At 33.0% G+C, this 19625-nt stretch overlaps 1 pseudogene; it reads left to right on the plus strand.

Annotated features, from left to right (window-relative positions):
* Nucleotides 1-15590: 15590 nt before the first annotated feature.
* On the plus strand, nucleotides 15591-16380 carry LOC146920432 (putative calcium-binding protein CML46 pseudogene; annotated as a pseudogene).
* Nucleotides 16381-19625: the final 3245 nt, after the last annotated feature.

Raw genomic sequence — 19625 nt, forward strand, 5'->3', positions numbered from 1 at the left:
CTCCCCAACAAGCAGATGGAAGCTGTTGGTCTCCTAATGTCATCTCTCAGCCGTGGCACACACTAACCAGTGGGAGATGTTGTCGTACCCAATCAGAAGGAGGGGCCTTAGACCCGATTTATCAACCGGTTCCTAGAACCAAGGGTTATCATCTACCGGCAACGGAAGTGACAAGACAGAAAGCTTCAGTTTCCTCCCGTGCGAGATGCCAGTCATCTTACGATGCACTTGCAACTGAAATACAAAAAAAAATATGTAAAATAAACATGACATAATAATAAACTATAATTATTCTACGTAAAATAAACATGACATAATAATAAACTATAAATATTCTACGTAAAATAAACATGACATAATAATAAACTATATATATTCTACGTTAAAAATAAATCAATTATACTTAAATATGTAAAATAAGCATGACATATTCTACGTATTTATACTTAAATTAAATAAACATAACATATTCTACGTAAAATAAACTTCACATAATAGTAAAATATCATTAAATTAAATAGAGCAAATTATACTTACTGTTTTATCGTTCCAAAGCTTGCAAGCCACGTGTTTACCGAAGACCGGTAAAAGAGACAACTCGTAAGGCCCCCCTGGAAAGTCCCCATCCTCATCCTCCATAACATGCTCTGCATGCTGCTGCTCAGGATGCTGCTCATGATGCCGCTGCTGAGGAGGCTCGACATACTGCTGCTCAGGCTGATACCCCTCGTGAAACTGAGGCTGATACCCCTGGTGATACTCATACCCCTCCTGATACTGATGCTCTTGATAAGCCTGCTCATGATAATGCTGCTCATGCTGGTTGTAACGCCCTCCTTGTTATTTAATTATTTTGTTGAGTTAGAGTCTATTTAAGTGGCTTTATTTTATTATTTATTTATTTGATTGAGTTTATAGTCTTTTTATAATTTAATTAATATATTTGATAAGTGATATTTTTATTATGTGTTAATATTTATTAGTAGCCCCTATTTTATACATTTAGTGGGAGAATATATTTAGTGGAAGAATATATTTAGTGGAGAAATATAATTATTAGAATAAGTAGATTTGGGGGCTGAAATACAAAGAAGAGAGTTATTGGGCCTAATCAGATTTAAGAAGAGTAATTAGTAATATAAATAGAGGAGAGATTAGGTTGAAAGATTAATATATGCAAAAACAAGGATTTGGAGAAAACAAGGTTTAGAGAGAAGAGAAGAGAAGAGAAGAGAAAAGTCAGAGAAGGAGAAGTCTGTAGACCTTGCTGCTAATCAATCTAAGGTGACCAAGAATAGTTGCAGTCTTGAGTAGTCTCCGCTGTGTCGTCTTAGGTTGCTCTGATACGTAACGGGATGGGGATATTGCTTGTTTCCATGTGTTACGTATTTGCCATGAACGATGTTATTTTATCATGAACTATGTTATTTGTCAAGAACTATGTTTGATCATGAATTATGTTGAAGAACCTTTGATTTGGATTTTAATAAGTTGAATACTCTGATTTATTATTGAAATTTTTATATGTTGGGAAAACGGGGTGTTACACTGGTACTGTGGCGGTCCACATTCTGGGATGCACCCGTCTGTGACGTCGATCCCCCCGCAACATCAACAGTGGCAAGACTCGTGGTCCCCAGTCTCCCTCGACCTCGACCAGCCGGAGGCTGTAACGCTTGCTTCTCCCTCCATGCACTACCAGTAGGGGCATGCCTCCCAGCCCTAAAACTGTCATTCCTCTCCTGCTCAGACATATCTGCACAAAAACCAAAAAAGCTTTAACACATTTGCACATAATTTCAACATCAAAACATGTGTCATCTTTAATAATACAACAACAACACTATAATGTCGACAATGCCATTTGAATCCATAAACTACCACATTGCAGTCAAATTAACTATCATCAACATTAACAAACATAGCTCTAACTAATTACATCATTAACAATCCAAAAAAACAAAAAAAGTATCATCGAGACATTTCACCGAACACGTAGTGTGCATTTTTCAAACAACTATTAATCTAACATTTTCTAAACCCTAAACTACCACATTGTACCCTAAACAACATCTAAACAACAATTCCTAAGTTAAATCATCACTAACAATCATAATCTTTAACATGCAAGACAATTTTTTAAAAACCTAAAAATGTTAATTTTCTACAAAAATTCGAAAATTTCAACCAAAATAATGCAAAGAAGTAGTATAATAATCACTTACTTGATATTGTGGACGAAATTTGGTTTGAATGGCGCAAAAATGGTGAAATTCGGATTCAGGGGTGAAAATTTCGTTTTTTGAAAAGTTGAGAAATGGAGGAATGGAGGTTCTGTTTTGCTGATAACTGACTTAACTCACGTAGCGTGACTTAACTCATGTTGCGTGACTTAACTCACGCTACGTGAGTTAACATGCGTAAGGGCAAAAATGTCATTTACTTTGCGAATGAGCAAACGTGTTTGGATAAAGAGCAGAATTCTTGTGTTATCTTTCCTTACTCTCTTTATTTTACATGCTTAGTTCTTTATGATTTAAGGTCACCTTTTATTGAACATTTCATCGAGAGTTAAATAATTTAATAAATAACCTTTTTGTTTGTTAAAATGAACTTGAAAAAGACTATGATTTAAATAAACTTATGTATTTGGAAAAATATTTAAAACTATAAAGTGGTATTAGAGTTCAATCTCTCATGAGATTGAACACTTTATCATGCGAGAGTAAAGTTCCTTTTACGGCTGGAAAATAAGAGAAATTTTACGGCTGGAAAATAAGAGAAAAATGGTTTAATTTGTTTTGTCTTTTGTGTTTGTTATTCAACTCACTTCTTTTTAACTTTTAAAAACCAAAGTTCTTTTTCAAAAAAATAAAATAAAATTATTGTTAAAACTATGAATTGACAAAAGCAACTTGTAGTAAGAATAATATATATATATATATATATATATATATATATATATATATATATATATATATATATATATATATATATAGGGATTTGCTAGAACACACCCACTGGTTTTTATGTGGGAGTGTTTTAGCAAAGCTACACCTTAGGGTGTATTTAACCACTTTTTAGTTATTTACTTGCTAAAATACTCCTTCTAATAAATAAGTTGGTGTATCCTAGCAAATGCCTGTAGGATTTGCTAGAACACACCCACTTGTTTTTGTTGGAAGGTGTGTTATAGCAGCATACACCTTAAGGTGTATTTATTAACTTTTTAGTTATAACTTGCTAAAACACTCCCACATAAAAACTAGTGGGTGTGTTCTAGCAAACCCCATATATATATATATATATATATATATATATATATATATATATATATATGGTTGTTAACTTGCACCCACCTAAAAACACTAAAGTGCAAGTTAACAAGCTGCACCTACTAGTTATTTACCAAAACACCCATGTTTTTATATTATAAACAAATATTATTTATGCTATTTACAAAAATGTCCTTTTAATTAAAATAAAGTTTAATAGAGACAAAATTGTGTTTTAGTAAAGTACAAGTATGTGCAGCTTGTTAACTTTTACCTACTAGTTATTTACCAAAACACCCATGTTTTTCTATTATAAACAAATATTATTTATGCTATATACAAAAATGTCATTTTAATTAAAATAAAGTTTAGTAGAGACAAAAGAGTGTTTTAGTAAAGTACAAGTAGGTGCAGCTTGTTAACTTGCACCTTAGTGTTTTTAGGTGGGTGCAAGTTAACAACCCCATATTTATTTTTTTTTGAATCGGCAAATATTATTAAACGTCATCCCCGCAAGACGCAGGGTATGAACGAAACAAGATACAAATGGTGCCGCATATAGACGGTACACCATAACCACCTATGAAACACCCATGAAAATAAACCCACCAAAACACAATAACACCTAAAACAGACTCCAAAAAAACAAACACTGTAAACACGTAATTCACCACCGCCTATTGTCACAACCCCATATATATATATAAGGAGCATATCAAGTGAGAATAGCTTTCTTATATGAGAATGGTAGGAATAAATTTCAACCATTAGATTAAAGTGTATGGTTGAGATTAAAAGATTTAATTAAAAATTCACGTGACCTGACCTTCTCTTTATAACAACTTTTCAGATTTCTTTTCCTCTCCAACACCTCGACGTTAGATCTGTCGCCCCGCCGTCGAACAACTTCAGCCTCGGCTGCCACCCACCATAGTGTCGCACCTCTCTCCCTCTCACCAAGATCGTCTCACTCTCACTTTTGGATCCCTCTATTTACCTTATTTCTTTCTATGTTCTAGTCACCTCTTTCTCCAACATAAGAATTTCTGGAACATTCTTAATAAGAATTTCAAAATACTGGCGTTCACGTACCATACTATTAACAAGTTAAATTTGACCATTTTAATTGTTAATTTATAAATTGGTGCTTTCATATGTAAAATAAGCATATGAAGAAATGTAGGAAAGGGAGCAGTAAGTCGGTTTAATGCCAAGGGAGATGAAAAAAATTGAAAAGACACTTGAAAAACAAAGAATCAGACATGTTTAACTGTGACGTAACCTACTGTGGCATGCCGACGGCAAACGACGACGACCACCTTGACTGATGGCGGCCGGATTACTGATGGCGTGTCGAAAGCGTATGCACATACAGAATTTGGGGAGACAAGGAAAGAGAAGAAGAAATAACACGTGACTTCCTAAAATTTCACTTCTAATCTCAACCATACACTTTAATTTAATGGTTGAGATTTATTCCTACCATTCTCATATAAGAAAGTTATTCTCACTTGATATGCCCTATATATATATATATATATATATATATATATATATATATATATATATAAGGATTTTAGTAAGAATAATATTGTAATTAGTAAATAGATAAAATACATTAGCAGCTAATCTACTTACCTATTGACAATCTTGTATTTAAATAACAAGCAATGAATTTTCAATATATTTTTAAATTACTTTTGTGTGATTAATCATTATTCAATGATATCTTGAGTTATAATCATACTCACTTCACTTAGATTCTTTGAGATCTTAAGTGAAAAGAACATAAATGGGAGAGAACCTCAAATTCAAATCTAGATGTTGCAATACTAACTTATACATTAAAAGGATGTCAACATATGATTTTTTTTTTTTTGTTATAACCTATAATCTTTTTAATATAGATAGAAAATCAATCTAGTTTAAATGATCGATCAATATTATTGAGTCTTTTATGTTCTGATTTCTGTCATAACTTCTAAATGTATTCTAAAAAATTCTCTAATGAAAATTAGTTTTTGTTTTAAAGATCTAATGAAAATTAGTTGTAATTAAATTATCTTAGAATAAATAAATCATTCAAAGGAGAAGAAATTTGAATGTCAAAATTCAAAACCAAAGTGTCATGATCCAAAAATTATAATCATGACCGACGCACGAACTAGTACATCCTAGTCGGCAAATCTTTTTACCAAATTGAACAAGCAATAAATAAACAATTTCCTAACTAACATCCATTTCAAAATAATATTTACTGAAATTTCAAAAAAATAATCTCAGTATTTCCAACGTTTCCAAAATATGAATCATGTTTGTAAATTTGTATTATCTTCCAAAATATCAAAATGACATAGCTAAATGTTTGTGCAACTCAAAATAAAATATGTATAGACTTCTAAATAGCTGCAGATACGTCAAGACCAAAATATGGGCGTTGAGAACTATTTTCCCCATCAGAAAAACAAAACTCTAGTTTCCAATTCCCACCAGAACATTTGAGAGATAATGAAATAAACATTTTAAAGGTTTAGTTCATTGCACGAACGTCATTTTCATGGTTGAAAACTTGAAATTTTCCACTGTAAGAGCAAAGCATTGGATTTTCTATGAAGTTGGTGCGTTCAATTTCCTTCTTTGAAAAGGTAAGAAAGAAAGAATCTGTGAAGACCTGAAAAGCGTGTGTCACCGTTTTACAAGTCATGTGGATGGTTTTGTCCTCTTGCATCTCAAGTCTCACCCTGGAATGATCTTTCTTCAATATTAAGTAAATTTATATAAAAAAAATGATTTAATTTGTATTTGTTGTAAATTTTGGTACTACGTGTCCTACGATTAACCAATTTTTTTTTCTTCAAAAAATACAAGGGTCTAATTCTGCCACCTCAAAAATAATGAGAAGAAATATGAGACAAATTGACAATTCACACTGAAATCTGCAAAATTTGTATAATAAGTTTCAATTCATCAATTGGATTGGCAAAATTCGCATTCTACACAGTTATCAAATGTGACGTTATAGTGAGTTTTTATTTTGTATTTGAGGAAATCATTATACTTTTTTTGATTTTTTTTTTTATAAGAGACATATAAGTTAACATTAACCGAAGTATTTGATTCATATTATGAGTAAAATACATTAAGTTTGACAAAAATACGAGATTAATCCTTTAAGTTTGACAAAAATACCATGTTAATCCTTTAAGTTTTTTAAGTTTTAAATTGGTTCTTTAAGTTGTTAATTTAATACACCGATACCTTTTTAAGGACCTTTTTAAAACTTAAAAAACTTCAAATGGGTGTATCAAATTAACACTTATTTGAAACTTAAAAAACTTAAGGACTAATCTGGTATTTTGGTCAAACTTAACGGAAAAAAAAGGTACTTGGCCTAAATTTTATTGATTCAATTCTCTTTTAAAAAGAATTGGAGGTAGTAATTAATAGACAAAATTACACAATTCGTCCCTTAACTTAATTTCTAGTAACACTTTCGTCCTTTATCTTTTTTTTTGTCCCAATTTAGTCCTTTATGTTTTAAAATGACGATATTTTATCCTTTTTAATGAGACTTTTTCAATGAAATTTGAGTTTCTTGATTTGTATGATGAAGATTTGGGTTTGTTTATGAGTTTGATGAGTTTTTGATAATTTTTTTTGGGAGTTTTTTTTTATATAAAAGGATAACACTGTTGATATTTTATAACATAAAGGACTAAATCGAGACAAAAAAAAGATAAAGGACTAAAGTGTTACCCAAAATTAAGCTAAGGGATGAATTTTGTAATTTTGCCTAATTAATACTAAGTTTCACATTGTGTCATGAGCATAGTTTTAAAAACCGGCTCGGACCGGCCGGTTGGACCGGTCGAACCGCGAACTGGAGGTATGACTGGTTCGGTCTGTTTATTGGATCGGTCATACAGTTGAACCGGACAGAACCGGTGTGACTCGTTAAAAACCGGTAACTCGGTCGGTTTGGTGAACCGGACCGAGTCAATAAAAAAAAATCAGAATAACTGAGAAAAAATATCATAGAACAGGGGAGATCCGGCAGCAACAGAAGGGAAGAAGACGAGATCCGACGGCGACAGAAGGGAAGAAGACGTGAGAAGGATTGAAACTAATCAACTAGCGATTAACATGTAAAGTGATGAAGAAAATTTTAGATCTAATATGTGTGTGATTAACATTGACATGAGTTAAAGCAAAATCTTATGAGTAATACCTCAAATTCGTCCTTGAATTATCAGCAATCCATCAAATTCGTCCCTGAATTTATCGAAATATCTATTTAGTCCCTGAATTTTGCAGACGTCCATCAAATCAGTCCCTCCGTCCAAAAGCACCGTTAGTGGTGATGACATGTCCCCTTGCATGCTGTGTTGTCCTGTACACGTGTCAACAAGGCAGCCACGTGTACAGGGACGAAATTGATGGAAATGGAGAAAATTCGAGATTTAACTTTTGAGGGTAATTTTTCCTGTGTTTCCAATTATACCCATCTATTACCATTGTCTTTCATTCTCACATTTTTTTCACTCAGAAGCATCAAACCAGTCCCTAATCTTTCACCTTCCCGCCTAAACCGTCACCCTCTTCACTTCTCCAAAATCATCATCATCACCAGCGATCAACCTTGAAAAAGATTCGGTCTTGAAGTCAGATTCCGTGGATTGTCAAGGTAACGCCATTGAACTTCGTTTTCCATTCACTTCTGTTCGTTTCTCCCTTTTTTTTGTCCGTTTTTTGTGAATATCGGTTTTAGTTTTAGGCATTATTTTTGCGACTTTTAACTTCATATCATGTTTCATTGATGTTTGTTTGTGACTGTTGTGTGTTTGATTGCGTTTTTTAATTAGTAATTTTAGGGTTTTTTGGTAGAAACATAATAATTTAATGTCTTAATGTTTGGTTACTAAAAATGAAGAACATTATATTAGTATTGAACGAAATCACGTCCTGATTTAAACATTTTATAAAAAGGGTTTTTTGAGGTTGGTATTGAAGTGTGACGTTGGCCAAATTCGTAGGATGGAAGACTGTATTACGGTAATCCTGCATCACGGTGGTTGTTTAGAGCGAGATCAGTATCGGAGGCTGCAATACGTCGGTGGTGAATTTTGTGTTTGGGAGAAAATGGATGTTGATCTGTTTTGCTTGTGGGACATTGAGAAGATGGCGAAACGTTGCAGAGGTTACTTAAACGTATCTAAACTGTGGTATTGGAAGCCGTATAAAGGTGCTGAAGATGATATAAACATCTAGTGTCTGTCTTTTACTTTTTACTTTATTCAGCAAATGTATGCCCAAGGATCAAAGTGATATCTGGTGTGAAAATTCAAGGACCTATTTGATGGTAATTTCACTAATTTGAGGATCGATATGATGGATATGCATATAATTCAGGGACCATTTTGATTGAAACTGTTTTTATATCAGCATTTTGTTAACTTCTTTTCTACCAGTAGAAGTTAGCTTCAAAACTGTCTGTTTTTTATATCAGCATTTTGTTAACTTCTTTTCTACCAGTAGAAGTTAGCTTCAAAATTGTCTGTTTTTATATCAGCCATTTTGTTAACTTCTTTTCTACCAGTAGAAATTAGCTTCAAACAATGACCAATGATTTTTTAATTTCGAATTGAATCAACAAAATTAGGGTTTTATGTTTTTGAATTGGGGAAGAACACCTACTCAATTCATGGAAGAATTTTGGAGGATTTTGAACTCTAGGTGACAAATAATAACATTAGGGTTTCATATTTATGTATTTGGGGAAGAAAGAGCCGTTAATTTGGAAGTGGAGAAAGAGCCGTTATTGAGTACAAGGAGAAAGAGCCGTTGCCAATTTTATGAAAATCCATCAATTTGGTCCTTGGAAATTTTCTGAAAATCCATCAATTTGGTCCTTGGAAATTTTCTGTAAATCAATCAATTTGGTCCATGCTTGTGTGGCATCTGACGTGGCAAGCCTCGTAAAAGGTTAACGTTACACGTCACCTCCGTTAACAGACCAACTTAACGGAGGGATTGGTTTGATTGACATTTTGTAAATTCAGGGACTAAATAGATATTTCGATAAATTCAGGGACGAATTTGATGGATTGCTGATAATTCAAGGACGAATTTGAGGTATTACTCAAAATGTTATTATCCAAACATGAAAGCTCTAGGGATAGTTTAGATCTAAGATGAGGGAAAGGCCGTAAAGTAAGAAGCGGCACAGCAAGACCAAAATCTATTCTATATATAAAAGTTGTCCCAAGCTATAATTGTCGCCCTAATTTCACCGTTGCCCTAATGATCATAATTACTAATTTACCCTAACAAAAACTTTAATTATTAAAAACAACAGAGAAAAATAGTCGTTTCCATCTGTTTGAGTTGTTTCCGCTAAACTGTTTCCCTCTGTTTCCGCTACCAAATAAGTTGTTTCCCCGAAACCCTAACAAAAAGAAACTGTTTCCCTCTGTTTCCGCTACCAAATAAGTTGTTTCCCCGAAACCCTAACAAAAATATGCCGCACATCTATTTATAAAAGTTAACCCAAGCGCATATTTTAGCCCTAATTTTAACCTAAACCCTAGGGCTAAAATTTACTATTGCCCTAGATTTGCCACATGCCTATCTCCTATTTTTTTTGTTGAAACGGATTGGACCTAACCACATGCCTATCTCCTATTTTTTTTGTTGAAACGGATTGGACCTATTCTCCTTAACCTTATTTTTTTGTTGAAACAAATCGGCCACATCCCACCTAATCTCCTATTTTCTTGAACAAAACAAATCGGCCTTAATTTTCACATAATGTTTATTTCAACAAATCGCTTTATTTCTTGCTTTTCTTTTAGTTGTTGTATTTCGTTTCTTTCTCTGTGTTTCAGTCTCAATTCAATACCTTGCAATCATGCTACTTCTCTGTTTATGTTCTTCTTCTACTTGAATTATGGATGAATTTCTGAATGTTTTTTTTAATCCTTACCTTTTAATATTCTGAACTTTTTTGTTTTAAAATTTGTAGGTTCTAATGAAGGTCCACACAATCTGAAGAGAAAAAGAGCACAGGTATATTGATAAATATCATCTTCGATTGAGTTATATACCTTTTCCTTTTTATTTCACTCTACCAAGCTTCAAGCTTTTGTTTTGTGGTCCTGACATTTGTGATCTTTAAGTTTTAGGGGTTGAATCTGATGCGATCGGAAAGTATTGTAGTTTGGATTGAGCGCTGAGGGATGCTTTTGATGCTGCACGGTGTTCATCAGTGTATTTACAAAGAGAATTTACTATCCTGACAGAAATATGAGAGCCAGGTGAATTGAATATTCTATCCAGAAAAAGTTTTGTTAGTTTGGATAGATGAATTAGACTCCCGGCTTAAAGCTTTTAAATAGATGGATATTTGATTTTAATAGTTTTTGACAATAATTATTTCCCTTCGGAGTGTATTCTAAAACCTAATTGTGAAGCCTTCTTATTCTTTCTGACGATTCGGTTTCCACCATTGAGGTAATTCTTAGATGTGCTTATCGAATGCTATCATATCATTCTCTGTGAGTTTGAGAGAAACTAAATAGTATATTTTTCTTTGATTTTGACAATGTGAAATTATCAAATTTGAAGCCTACAATGTCAAATAGCTATTGGCAAGTGATGACAGTAAGTCATTTTCTAAAAACTCTCAATTTCTTATTGTAGTGGTTGAATAGCTTCAACGACTATTTAGCAATTTTGTATAATGAATCTGTTATTATTCTCTTTTTTGTCATTTGAGTTAAAATATTTGGTTAGTATTTGAAAGCTATATGTTCTTTTAAATGCACTACGTTAATATTTTGCCGCATTTGTGTGATCATAAGCAAAATTTTAATGTTGTCTTGAAAACTAATTCAGAATTCTTTTAATATTTTTAGCTTTTAATATTTCTACATTATTTTCTCTGTATTTCCTTCAATTTAATAGGATTTGGCTGATGCTCTTTATAATATTTTTAGTATGTAAAGTGTTCTTTTTTTAATATGATCTTTTCATGATATGAGCCTAATTTAGTTCCTTCAGATTTGGTTGTTGGGTTAATCTACAGCCTACAGGTTGTTTGGAATAAATTTCTCATGAATGTGTGTGATGCTTTGTAGGGAGAAGTTCATTTGTCTATCATGATGAGAACTTCACCACTCACAGTTTTATCTAATTTGATTTTGATATATTGCTTCATAATTATTCAACACCTTAGTTTAAATGGATCATTGTCTAATTTATCTTTTGCACTCTGTTTGTGTTCAAGTATAATTTATATTTCATTTTAGGTTGGCTATGATGTTTGTAGGAAAATCTTTGGTTTTTATTTAGTGATTGACACTTGAGTATTTTGGAGAAAGATTTGAAAAAGAGAGGTTAGTTTACTAACTGACATTTACTAGAACTTTAGAGAGAGATTTGAAAAAGATGTCAGTTCATCACCTTTATTATTGAAGAATATGTGATCAAATTATATTTGTCATTCTTTTCATGTTGTCATTTTCCAATTTGGTTTTACCATTTTGTGCAAAAGGTGTCAAATGTAGAAAACTTGAATTGGTTTTACATTAATTTTCTGAGTTAATTATTCTATTTCAGTTACATAACTTTCTTCTATTGGAGTGTTGGCTCATTCAATGGAGGTGTTTTGGTTCCAAGTATTGGCTCATTTTCTATTGAAGTGTAAAATTGGGGTAACTTTTTATAAGGGAGGCATTAGGGTTGTGTTGTAAATTGGAATTTGTTGATTTGTCTAACTATATTAGCTTTGGCGGGGTTCAATAGCTCATACTTTAGCCTTTGTAAACTAATTGATTGTTTTTATCAATTTTCAACTCATGGGATAAATACTAATCTTTATTTGGAATTTCAGGAGAACATAATGGATGGACTGAAGTTGAACTATTTAACTCAAATTTTGATCCAAGTGAGTCATCCTTCTAAAATATCCTTATTATATAATGATTAGCTTGGTGGTGGGACTGTTTTTGGGCCTTCTATGCTGCTGTGTTGGTCTGTTATGACAGCATTGTGCGGCTGTGCTGTTTTGGTGCAGTTTTGGATACTGCTAAGGTGTTCATTTTTACTGATTTTGTGTCCAGCTTTTCCAGTTTTTAGGGGCTGTTGCGATTGTATGGTGCTATTTTTTATTTATGGCTCTGTCGACCGCCTTTGTGTATATCCTAGGCTGCATTTGTAGTCCCGTTTCTGCTGTGTTTTGCAGTCGGCTGTTATAATATATGATGTTTTCAAAAAAAAAAAATAATAGAATGACTGCCTGAGACTTGATAGAATATGTTCATGCAAATTTTGTACATAAGAGGTTATTTGACCAAGTTAGATCTTATATAATTTAGTAGGAACAAAGATGTGCTAATCTTACATATTATTTGACCAGGTTATTTTTTTTTGTTGGCAGAAATGCTTTGGTTCAACCTTTGCAAGGGTCGTGAAATCAAACTTAGTGAGAATGGCTCTAATGTGCATTGAGGGTTACAATTTTTGTAGACAAGATATAGTGTAAAAAGTGTTTTGGCTTTGTCACCCAAATGTTTTCTATTATATATTTTGTTTTTGTAATATACATATTGGCCGACCTGTGCCCCACAAATGTTGTCTATAAAGAAAATTTTCGAAATGTATAATCACTAATAGGGGTAAAGGATATGATAATTGCAATTAATATCAAATGACTATTTTTGTACATTTAAGTAATATAAAATATTGCATTTTATTTATGTGTTTAAATGTATATGATATATTTTTTTTTATTCTTAGCATTACATGTGATACAATGCTACTTTTATTCCTACTGAATATGACCAAAGGTAACCACAGTTTGATAACTTCTGAAATTATAATGACATGATAACTAGCATACTATTATGGCTGAAAGTTAGTTACATGTGTGTTCTAACTTATTTCTTTTAAGAAAATTTAGTATTGTAATGAGAATTTAAGGCACATGGCTGCTGATATATTTACAGCTTATACAAAAAATGTTGAGGTAATTTGAGAATTGGCAGCTGAACTATTGGGAAATCATGTGGTTTTCAAACTATTGTCTTCTAATTTTTATCTGAATGAATGACTCATTAGTTTTGCTTTTATAAGTTGTAATTGAGCTATGCCCTACTACATTTATAATGTATATGACCAGGAGTGGAAATAGAGATGGTTTTCATAATTTCTTATAAACAACGTTGAAAGTACCTTTACAAAATATTGACTATTTGTACAAAAAAATGATAACATTAAAAAATTATAAATTGTAATTGAACTATTAAACTTTTGCTTTGGCCTACTACATCTACAATGTATACGACCCGTGCGGCAGCACGGGTGGAAAGTCTAGTATATCTAAATGTTAAACAGTCTTGAAAGCAACCCTAATTAACCCTAATCCCGCCCTTTTTGATTAGCTTAAAAAAGCTTTGTGAAAAAATTCCTTGGTGGGAGTTGAACCACGTTATTGATGGTCATCTTTCATTGTTTTTGCCATTACGCCACACATGTTTTTGTTAAATTTATTTCGCTTTCAAATTCTAAAACCGCCTCCCACTACCTATCCCACCTTTTCCACTTCCCATAAACTGTTATTTTCTCTCCCTTTTATCATGAGCATCATTTTTTGTTCTCAAATAATTATTTTGGTGTGTTAATTGTTGTTAGAAATCTGGTTGCACCCCCCATTTCTTATCCCACCTTTTCCACTTCTCATTAACCGCTTCTTATCCCACTTTTTCCACTTCTCATAAACTGTCATTTTCTTTCCCTTCAGTTACGCGTATCGTTTTTTGTTCTTAAATATTTGTTCAAACAATTATTTTGATGAATTGAAATTAAATAGTTATTTTGGTGTATTAATTGTTGTTAGAACTTTGATTGCACGGGTTGAATGACTTATATTGAAATACATAATTTGAAGTGATCTGAAGATTCATCATGATTTTTAGATTCTTTTCCTATTCTCTAAATTCCGTGAATTGATTTTTTTTCCTCTTTTTCTTTTATTGTTTCTTTCTATGCATGTAAAATTGTTCACAATAACAATGACCATAGTTAAATATGTTACTGAATTTCAAATGCATAAGAATTAACAAAAAATCCGTGCATCGCACGGGTTAAGGTCTAGTTAGGTTAAGTTTCTAGCTTCATTTGGGATTTAAGGGCCCACATTTATGACCTAGTAATATTACATATATACATATTATTTTTTTAAGAGAAATGATATTTGTACAACCAATTTTTGACAACTGTTGTGACAACCCTCTCTCTCATACTCACATGTGTTTTTATTCTCTCTCTTCTTCATTCTCTCTCTATTCTTTTTATCCAATAAGAAGAGAGAAAAAGGGGTTGTCACACAAGTTGTACAACAATTGGTTGTACAAATATCACTCCTCTTTTTTTAATTGTAAAAGTGAACATCCTGGAGGCCATCCTGGAGCTGCTGCTCCTATCTTTTTACGATTACTATTCCTTTTAACTTTTTCATAAGGACTTTAATTTTTAAATATTATTCACCTCTATTTTATAAAATTACTACTTTATTGATTATGCATGTAATATATAAGAAAAGAAATAGAAAAAACATAGACCGAGTTATATTATGTTATTTTTGTAATTATATTATTTTTTATATTTGTATAGATGTCATGAGTTTTTTTTATAATTTTTTTACCAATTGAGTCATCCAATTTAATCTACTTTAATATACATATAATTTTTTATAAAGACCGAGTTATACGACCGAGTCATCCGGTTTAATCTGATTCAGTCATGCGGTTCAACCAGTGATCCAGTGGTTCAACCAATGACTCATTGACTCAGTGACCTTGCCGAGTCAATGGCCGGTCCGGTTTTTAAAACTATGGTCATGAGATCATGATTGACCTTATATAATATGTTATTTATAAAACAAAGAGAATATGACTTAGACACAATTGCAGGCACAACTTCTAGGAAACTACTGAAAAATATTTGTGTGTCATTGTTTTCATAAGAAAAAGCCAACACATAAAAAATATATTCAAGACAATATCAAACCAGAAACAGACAAGAAAAAGGCAGGCTAACATGACAATGACTATAAAACAACCAAAAAGAAATTCCATTCATGCTGGAATTCAGAAAACAAGAACTTTCCTTTGATATTCTCAAGAAATAACAAACCATACTTTTATTATTATTATTATTATAAGCTACCATGAACTTGTCATGCACCTTCCTTCACATTTCAAAATTGACCCTTTTTTCTAAACTATATAATCAACCCTTCATGCAATCTTTCAATCCACAATAACATTTTTTCATCTTCATTGAGTTATAGACTTAATAACAATTTAACAAAATTTGAACCTTGCAAAAAGGGTTATAGAATTCTAAATATTCATCTGTATTTTTGAATTTTGTGTATATCTACAAACATGGTTTTTAGCCAACTTGTTTGTCTTATTGAAGAGGAGAAGACATCACAGAATGATGATAGCAACTCAACTTCATGTTCAACTTTCTTTGGTTTGATAGATTTTTTCATATATTCAACATTATTCATCAGAATACAAAAGTTTTTCTCAACTTTTTGGTTTTTCCTTCTCTGCCAACTTCGTTCCGGCGACTTAGAAGTAAAGGGAGAGAAGCAGGTATCAGAAACTGAATCAAATGTTAGCAGAGAAAGTGGAGAGATTAAGAGGGATGAAGTTGAAACGGTGATGGCGAAAATGGGAATTTTTTGCAGCTCAGAAAGTGATGAACTTGATGAAAAATATGGTTCAAATGAACTTTCTGAATTGTTTGATGAGAATGAGCCAAGTTTGGAGGAAGTGAAGATGGCTTTTGATGTTTTTGATGAGAACAAAGATGGATTTATTGATGCAAAGGAATTGCAAAGAGTTATGTGTATTTTGGGATTGAAGGAAGGTTCAGAAGTTAAGAATTGTCAGAAGATGATCAAGAATTTTGATGAAAACCAAGATGGAAGAATTGATTTCACTGAATTTGTAAAAATTATGGAAAACAGATTGTGTTGATTTTTATTTTTTGTCCTTTGTTTAAAGGATTTATATAATATGAGTTTATTTTGACATGTTCTTTTATTTCTTTCAGCTCTTTTCTTCTGCATAATGTTAGCATTAATACTATAATCAAACAACAAAAATATTGGAAATATGAATATTGGGTAGTTTATTTTGTGATTAAAAGCCATGGTACATCTTATTAGAAAGCACCAATCCCTTCATTATACATGTATCTTTGGATTCGTGGTGAGTTTGACAGAATCAAAGAGTGAAACCGTGATTCTGGCAAGAGTTGTACTTTGGAACTTCAACAAAATCACGGTGGCACCGTTATTTTGTCAAACTCATCCTAATTCTTGTATGTTTTGAGTGACAACTGACAATTTATGCAGAATAAAGTTTGGCCACAAACTTGACAATAAGCAAGAAACAAAATCAAGGAACATAACCAATTAATCATCATGTTATGTTCATTTTCCACAAAAACAAAAGAAAACTACAAAATTCCACTTGGTAAAATCATTAGAACTTTAATCTCCTTGACAAAAGCAACAAGCCAACAACTTTCCAACTCTTGAAATTTATGACTCTAGTATTTCTATTTTCTAACCATGTGATATTTTCTATACTACTAATCTGACAAAATTTTAGTTAGCTTTGTACTGAATATATAACTGAATTCATAAGACAGGATGTGGAAAATAGTGGTTTGATCAAATTCTCCTATTACCTACGCAACAATACTATAGCCGCTATAGTGGTTGTGCTGGGGAGTTAAGTGTGATTGAAGACGACAACCTCGAAGGTGACGCAAACACATCAGAGGTCGAAGCAGAGGAGGACCATCACATTATAAATCATGATTTCAAATGAAGTGAACATTTTCTTAAATCATAAGTTCTTTATGTGATAAAGAAATAAGTTGGTGAAAAAAGAATTTGATCATGCAAAACACAGAAGGTGTGTTTTGTTCGAATTCCTCCCGACTCAATTTCAAATTACTAGAGCCCCCTTCTTATAGGAACCGGGGGGTTAATTAACTAAAAAAAGAGTTTTGCTTTGTCTAACTGATAATTCAAGCAAGAAAAACAATCATGTGTCCAAGATTCTGAATTCATGAAATGCTTGCTTTTTATCACAACTATCACCATTGATACAAATGTCTTCTATTTGGCTTCAGTGATGTCTTAAATCAAATCTTGGCTTCTCTAGCTCCTCATGCTCATCGGTCATCAATTTCATAATCTAATTTGCGATCAAAGTCAACTAACAAAGATTGTTGGTTCTTCTGCTCTTTTACTGGTTGGTCCTTAAAAATCAATTTAAAAATCAAATTTTATTTTTTTAATTTTGAAAATCAATTAAAATAAATTATCAGAATTTAAAAAATGTTTTTAAAAATTTTAAATCACGTGGATTGCCATGTCAACACCACGTGGCAAAAGTTGCATAGTCAGCAACTGCCATGTGGCTCAAAACGTGACAAATCATCATCAAAGCCCAAACGTCATGTCCCCTCATTCACGTCCTTGAGACGTGAGCAATAAATGCAGATGGACACACGAACATTCGTCTGACGAGGAAAGCTTACGATCTCACCGAAGTAATGGTTGATAGACGGACTAATAAATGAACATGTCTTTCCCAGATTAACAAGCTCACTTCACTCACAGCTAGTCGAGCATCCCAACGCTCCTAGCGAGCAAGAGTCTCTAACGACAAAGGGATCGACTACTTCGATTTGATAGCACGTTTTGTGACATTCCAGACACGGCTAATACAGTCGTCAATAGCACGTTTGGTGACATGACCAACACAATCATCAATGACACGTTTGGTGACATCCCAGACACTGCCGGTTCGACCATTGGAAATACGATCGATAGGACCATGGTAGAACTTGTAAGGCATAACTTTGTGAACACCACCGTTCCTAGGTATGGCATGCCCTAATGAACAGCACCGTTCCTAGGCATGGCATACCCTTATGAACAATACCGTTTTAAAACAGGTCAGTTCGCCGCAATTACGGACAGGCTCCTCGCCTATACATCCACCCCAAACACTAGAGGTAGCCACCTTTAAATCTTTCCACGAGCAAAACCCTAACATATTTAAAGTCATCACTCTTTATCAAGAGCAACGAGTTGGGGGGCTTCTGTTCTGGATCGAGTAATCTCAACTAGGCCCATTTGCTTAGGCCCAATACAAAATACCTAGATCCAACATCTGGTAAAATTACTCGCAACACACCCCCTCCCCCGCGAGGGGGATGCTCGGAGCAAATTGAGACCCGTTCAAACGATGGTAACATCTCATTCATGTCTCCCGCGAAACTCGCTCGGCGGTTACGTCTCCCGCGATACTCACTCGGCGGTTACGATTCCCCCCGAATCTGTAACCGTCGAACCACACATGTGCCATACAACGACACCTGCATCACCCACCTCTATATAAAGGGGACTCTCTGCAGCCCCCAGGGTTAGAATATCTTCACTCTCTAAACCTCTATTCTGATCTCATACTAACTTGAGCATCAGAGTGTCTGCATGTACAAACCCCCCGCCGTTACATTCAACAACAAACAAGCATACAACCTTCAGTCAAACTGCACCGGTAGTCCATTTCTGATCAGGTACGATCAAATTTCCTTCATAACATATTATGCTTCGTCTTCTTTTAGACACAATAATAGAGATTGGTAAAAGCCATTCATGTACAACTTACTGGCGATGATGATGTAGTAAGTTGCGGCTTGCTTGACTTTTCGACCGTCCTCCTCGTATTTAGGAAATATTTTATTTGTGAGATAGTCTTTGAGTTTCTTTATCTACATTAGATTTGTGGCTGCGACGTGAATTTTGCTTTTTCAAACACTAGGTGCTTGTAAAGTTTGAAATACACGAATGTTTGCCGACTTGATGCTTTCATACTTACAAGTTTTGAAAATTCATCCGCTTTTGACGACAATGTTGACAACTGTTACAACTTGTATAAGTGGCGGTGGCTAGTGAGATCAAGATGTTGATTTACTTAATTAACCCTTTTTAAAATGATTTGAAAATAGATGTCTACACTCATATTGATTATAACATCAAAATTCGAAAGCATCATCTTTGCAATGATGAACACAATCCACCACCCAATTTGAGTCCAACTCAAATTCCATATTTGCTGACTGTATTAATTAATATTGCATAAGAAATTTTTTAAAAATTAAGGTTAAATAAGTTTTTAGTCCCTATAAATATAATTAATTTTGTTTTTGATCATCATAAAAAGTGATAGGTTTTGATCCCCATAAAATTTTTCA

Source organism: Medicago sativa, chromosome 5 (genome assembly GCF_051527215.1).
Source record: "Medicago sativa cultivar Bolivia chromosome 5, Bolivia_mono, whole genome shotgun sequence".
Lineage (NCBI taxonomy): Eukaryota > Viridiplantae > Streptophyta > Magnoliopsida > Fabales > Fabaceae > Medicago > Medicago sativa.